At 38.6% G+C, this 6,645-nt stretch overlaps 1 long non-coding RNA gene across 1 annotated transcript; it reads right to left on the bottom strand.

Moving 5' to 3' along the window:
* Positions 1-290: 290 nt before the first annotated feature.
* LOC142351123 (uncharacterized) lies at positions 291-4,672 on the bottom strand. Its single transcript, XR_012760945.1, has 2 exons — positions 3,931-4,672; positions 291-1,516 (listed from the first exon to the last, which is right to left on the bottom strand). It is a non-coding gene; the product is annotated as an uncharacterized LOC142351123 (long non-coding RNA).
* Between the last annotated feature and the right edge of the window lie 1,973 nt (positions 4,673-6,645).

Genomic DNA, 6,645 nt, shown 5'->3' with positions numbered 1-6,645 from the left:
TCAGTGGTTGCACCCCCCACCAGGGGGGGGGGGGGGGCGTGGATAGACTGAGCACCACCCAGTCGCTCTCCAAAAATATCGATAGGAATTACTGATTTATTGCCAAATGTGTTTTTTGACCAATAAAGACGGAAATCTCTGCTAAATTTCGCAGTTTTTCGGCCAATTTTCCCAGCACTGTCTAAACTATCTATCTCCTTGTGCCCGCTTATTATGCTAATTCGAGTCTTTTTTACCAGCATAGATGTTTTCTAAATTGTAGTGAAAAGTTTGGTGGCAAAAACAGAAAATAGCATGAAATAAGTTTAAACATAATTGTACTTCAAAGAAAAAACCTTTACAAAAATAGAAAAAAAGCTGTTGAAAAGTGAGATAAATAAAAGTTATGCCAAGTTCAGACTTTTCTTGATTTCAAAATGCTGTTTCAACTCTCAGCTTTTCGTTTCACTATCTTCGCTCTTGTCGATTTCAAACACTCCATTTTCGTTCGAACTGTTGATGTTCTTCGGAATTAATATAGCTGACATGAGGCCCAGTAACATAGCAAATAATGTCAGTGACGTCACGTAATGCTGCGACTTTTTAGACAAGGCCTGGTTGAAAAAAGTAACACTCGACAATAACACATTCCTCAGAACCATTCCCAACCCCACAATTAAACCCCGAATACTCGCCGGAACTTCAAGTTGAACAAATGCCAACGTTGTCGAAATTGTCATCAATTGCATTAAAATTCTGACAACTGACAAAAATGCAAACGCGATGTATAAGTTTGGGCATAAATAAAGCAAACTGACTAGAATTACAGAAATTGAAAAACAAATTAGTGACTGGTATTTTAAACTAATTTGCAGTTTTAAAACCGGAAAACTGATAATAGCGGTTATAACACTGGAAATTTGCATTGCAAGTAATTTTAAATAATCGTTTTTCGAAATATAATAACTTTTTTCTTGAGTTCCTTGGCAGTAATTGCCGCTTTGACCTTCAAGAAATAGCAAATCAGTTAGAATATAACTGAGCCCATCTGTGATTATTTTTGCTCCAGATCCTATAAAAACTATCAAAATAAACACTTTAAAAACGTTGCCACTTTTCATAACTGATACAAATAAACTCCAGTAATTTCTGCTTCGTTCCGGGTCGTTTTCAATTTCCGCTGGATTTCGATTCTGTTTTAGAACAAAATTGTCCGGAAGCTCTTTTCGGTTTAGTCTCGAAATCTTTTTAATAACTTCATAAGCCTCGACATCTTTTCCTTTTGAAAGCAAAAATTCAGGCGTTTCTTCAATAAAAAACGTGACCAGTGAAATGGCTATAATCATTGGTGATGACATAACAGTTACGTAATACTTCCAAGAAATGTTCTGATTGGTCAAAAGAAAATAAGCCGCAATTATGGCAAAGCTTTCTCCGAATATAGTGCCGGCGATATGTTGCCCGATGAAAAGACCCAGCCAGACCTTGTCAAGTGGGAAAAATTCCCTGAAGTATACAGTACTGGTGTTGACGGTTCCTGAAACGAAAACCATTTTTGATAGGGTGTCAGTAAATTTGTTCACAGAATTTTAGCTCTTTCAGTGCATTTTTTACATGAATCAGCTGGTGGAGTTTAATAAATTACCCTATACTTGTGCTGGAAAAACCTGCGCAAATTACCAAAGTTTCGGCGCAATTTCAATTATTGGCAAAAAATTCTGTTAGGTAAGATATGCAAGGATCTAATGATAAACGGCAAAATTATGCCAAAACAATATCAACAATTTCATTGTCGTATAATAGGATATTGTCCCTGAAGTAATGAGCAAAACATTGTATTTGATTGTCACTGGAAAAATTTAAATCATATAAGCCCAATTGATGAATGGAGTTCAAAACATTTGCACCCCTATAAGCAATATTTGAAGCTGAATTTCTTTTTTCGAAATTCAACGCACATGAGTGTTCTCACAAAGTGTTTTTTTTTAAATCAACTAAAAATAAATGTGTACAAATTTTTGAAAACTGATGAATAGCGGATGAAATGGCGAGAGAATATTTAGATGACGAAAAGGCGGTTTAAACATGTAACAATAGCGTGACGTGAAACTTACTGTTTGTGCTGAAACGTAGGGCTGTGCTGAAGAAAGATGTCTCGCAAAAGATATCTTCACTTCTTTGCACAAAAATAAGCTATTCTTAATGTTCTTCTGCTCTCTGTTGTGTACGAAATTTCAGAGACAATTTTTAACGCAAAGAAAAAATTCAGCCTTTTTAGCTACTTCGGAGAAATGTCCTCACCCCTAGTCCAAACTGAAGGTCAAGTTTAAAAAATTTGACTTCAGTTTGCATTGTAAACTAAATTAAAACTCACATTATTTCGCAATTTTTATTACAATTTTGATCTTGTTTCTTCTGACAAAAAGTTGATGTTGCACGAAATTGCGAAGTGGATGCTGATGAATATTTGACTATTTAAGCAGAAAATTGAAAGAGTCAACCAGACTCGTGTGGAGCTTAGAGAGGAAAATTAGGAGAAGTGACTGCTTCAAATGTTCATGACAATGAGAAAATTATCAGCTAAAAAAATTTTTAAAAAATAACGCTCATCCTGAAGATATCTAAAGCAAGAAAGACAAGTTGGTCAAGTTCCCTAACCTTCAAATAATTTTTCTTTAAAAACAACAATTCATAGCTTTCTTCGAAAAAAACAAATAGTAAGTCAATTTTTTCTTTGAAATATATTCAATTGTTATCACAGTTTTTTATGAGACAAATTTAAAACACACCTTTTGGAGACAATTTTCTGTTCAAAAAGTTCAATTTGATTGCTTTTTGTTGCTTAGCGATAAAACTAGGTAAGCAAATCAGAATTTTTATTTTTCCTATGTTAAAGTTTTAAGACTGGGTGAAAAATGAAGGGAATTTAAATCATAAAATCACCTCCCCCGAGTTTTGATTAAATGATGAGAAACCAAGTGTAGTATACTTTGCGTTTTTGCATTATCCTGTGGTTTGAAACAAAAAACATCAACGGGTTTTTACGCTCAAAACCGAATTTACGACGAGTTTTTAAGTTCGAAACCGAATATACCGAATATAAAGAACAGAGTATACAGACAATATCTAACGTTTTAAAACTAAAGATACCGACAATTTTCTGAAATCGTGCGTTTATCACCCACGTACTGAAATCCAAGTAAAAATCAGCACTGCGCAACTGTAAATGCAAATCTCCCATGTAATATATTTTGCTCGCTTTCTCCCTTGAAATTTGCTTCTTTCAAGCCTATATTAACGGCGCAGAAGACGAACATTCATCAACCATGGCGGCGGAGAAAAGAAAACAAACGTCGAGAGAGATTGGGATCGTGGGTTTGATCATCGTACGGTACTTTTTTTTGCACTTAGCCCAAGTCTGACGTTGTAAAACCAGACTGAGCGCAAGTCTAACAAGTCAAAAAAGTGACATGAATCAGTCTATGATTCAGTCGGATGAGGAATTCCATTTATACCGGCCCTCTACTGAAACGCATTGCAGTTAGGTACAAGACTAACTCAAATGGACAGTTTGTGAATGGCGGTGAATTTTTGGCACATAAAATTACTTTTTTGATATCTCACAAAAAAAACGAAATTATATGGTTGCAACTCTTGGGCAACTATTGCTTTACAAGGAAAGTGATAACAATTTCATTAAATTTTCTTCTAAATGAATTCTTATAGTAGGCGCAAAAGAGTGCTATTACAACAAATTAATCAGTAACCAATTGTTACAATCGTCAAATTATTTTTTGAGAACTAAATTTTTGAAAAATTTTGGTTCTAGGAAATTTGCCATTTTTTCTCTAAAATTTTGCAGATCTCCGTTTCTATTTAATACAGGCAATCACAATCTAGTTTTTTAATTTAGTTTTATAAAAAATGTTTTCGAAGATTTTGGGATGTTACCTCTGCAGAGAGCTGTCAATAGGCGACACACCACAACCCATGCAAAATTCGGCGCTGCACAAGTTAGCAAGTTCCAAAACGTAATTAAACAACAAACCAAAATATTCGCTTTCTTCCGACCAATTTTATCCGAAACTATACCCACGGGTAAGGTTGAAAACATGGACCCAGCAAGGGTAACAAAACCCAAAAGCGCCTCGGAATAAGGGCTAAGTTGCATTTCTACATAAAGACGGGCCGATAAATAGGGTTGTAATTGCATACTACAATAGCCGCCCATATCCGCTAAAGAAAATATAGCGCAGGCTATAATTTGCGCCCTACCAAACCCCAAATAGTCGATAGCTTCTGCGGGTGTAAATCTTTTTGGGCGTCTCTGGCTCGGTTGAATTTGGTTATCCGAGGTGTAATTAGAAACATTCGAGGCAAAGTCGTCCGAAATGATTGCGTGAGTTTCATCCGAGTTTGTTTGGTGATCAGACATTGATAAAATTTGGGTTTCAAGTAAAAAAAGTGATTTTTGAAAAGTTAATAAATAAATTGATTGAAGGTGTGAATATTTATTGCGCAGGGGTAATTTTTCAGACTTTACAGGATAATCTTAGCTTCGTCCAACTGCCTGATTTTAATCACAATGAAGATCAACTCAGAATTAAAATACTTAATACTTATGATATGCACTGTTTCAGAACTTAATTTGGCTTTAATTTAGAATTTTGTTGGTTCATATCTGAAATGCTGTGTGAATCAAATACAGGTCGTCTTTCCCGGGTCGAATGTCCTCCCTAAAATCCTCCCATTTTGATGTAAGAATGGGGGGGGGGTAATTTGTCTATGGGGGGTAAATTGATGTAAGAGTGTGGGGGTAATTTGTTCAGAGGGGGTAAAATGATGTAAGAGTTGGGCTGCAATGGGAGGACTTTTAAGGAATTACCCCCCCATGACTGAAAATGTCATGTAAGAGTGGGCTGCAATGGGCTGCAATGGGAGGACTTTTAAGGAATTACCCCATGACTGGAATTGTCATGTAAGAGTGGGCTGCAATGGGCTGCAAAGGGAGGACTTTTAAGGAATTACCCCCTGACTGAAATTGCCATGTAAGAGTGGGCTGCATTGGGCTGCAATGGGAGGACTTTTCAGGAATTACCACCCTGACGGAAATTGCCATGTAAGAGTGGGCTGCAATGGGCTGCAATGGGAGGAGTTTTCAGGAATTACCCCCCATGACTGAAAATTTCATGTAAGAGTGGGCTGCAATGGGCTGCAATGGGGGTAAAATGATGTAAGAGTTGGGCTGCCAGGGGGGGGGGGAATGGTGTATGAGTGAGGGGATAATTTGTTCAGAGGGGATAAAATGATTTAAGATTTGGGCTGCCAAGGGGGTAAAATTGTGTAAGAGTGAGGGGGTAATTTGTCCAGAGGGGGTAAAATGAGGTAAGAATTGGGCTGCCAAGGGGGGTAAAATGGTGTAAAATTGAGGGGGTATTTTTTTCAGAGAGGGTAAAATGATGTAAGAGTTGGGCTGCCAAGGAGGGTAAAATGGTGTAAGAGCTAGGGGGTAATTTGTTCAGAGGGGGTAAAATGATGTAAGAATTGGGCTGCCAAGGGGATAAAATTGTGTAAGAGTGAGGGGGTAATTTGTCCAGAGGGGGTAAAATGAGGTAAGAATTGGGCTGCCAAGGGGGGTAAAATGGTGTAAAATTGAGGGGGTATTTTTTTCAGAGAGGGTAAAATGATGTAAGAGTTGGGCTGCCAAGGAGGGTAAAATGGTGTAAGAGTTAGGGGGTAATTTGTTCAGAGGGGGTAAAATGATGTAAGAATTGGGCTGCCAAGGGCGTTAAAATGGTGTAAGAATGAGGGGGTAATTTGTCCAGAGGGGATAAAATGAGGTAAGAGTTGGGCTGCAATGGGAGGACTTTTAAGGAATTACCCCCCTGACTGAAATTTCCATGTAAGAGTGGGCTGCAATGGGCTGCAATGGGAGGACTTTTAAGGAATTACCCCCATGACTGGAATTGCCATGTAAGAGTGGGCTGCAATGGGCTGCAATGGGAGGACTTTTCAGGAATTACCCCACCCCCCCTGACTGAAATTGCCATGTAAGAGTGAGCTGCAATGGGATGCAATGGGAGGAGTTTTCAGGAATTACCCCCATGAGTGAAAATGTCATGTAAAAGTGGGCTGCAATGGGCTGCAATGGGAGGACTTTTAAGGCATTTCCCCATGACTGGAATTGTCATGTAAGAGTGGACTGCAATGGGAGGACTTTTAAGGAATAACCCCCCCCTGACTGAAATTGCCATGTAAGAGTTGGCTGCAATGGGCTGCAAAGGGAGGACTTTTAAGGAATTAACCCCTGACTGAAATTGCCATGTAAGAGTGGGCTGCAATGGGCTGCAATGGGAGAAATTTTCAGGAATTACCACCCTGACTGAAATTGCCATGTAAGAGTGGGCTGCAATGGGCTGCAATGGGAGGAGTTTTCAGGAATTACCCCCCATGACTGAAAATTTCATGTAAAAGTGGGCTGCAATGGGCTGCAATGGGGGTTAAAAAATGTAAGAGTTGGGCTGCCGGGGGGGGAGGGAAATGGTGTATGAGTGAGGGGATAATTTGCCATGTAAGAGTGGGCTGCAATGGGCTGCAATGGGAGGAGTTTTCAGGAATTACCCCCATGACTGAAAATGTCATGTAAGAGTGGGCTGCAATGGGCTG

This window comes from Convolutriloba macropyga, chromosome 12 (assembly GCF_964194025.1).
Source record: "Convolutriloba macropyga chromosome 12, txConMacr16.3, whole genome shotgun sequence".
Classification (NCBI taxonomy): Eukaryota; Metazoa; Xenacoelomorpha; order Acoela; family Convolutidae; genus Convolutriloba; species Convolutriloba macropyga.
The sequence above is the reverse complement of the archived record's forward strand: the minus strand, read 5'-3'. Positions and strand labels throughout refer to the sequence as shown.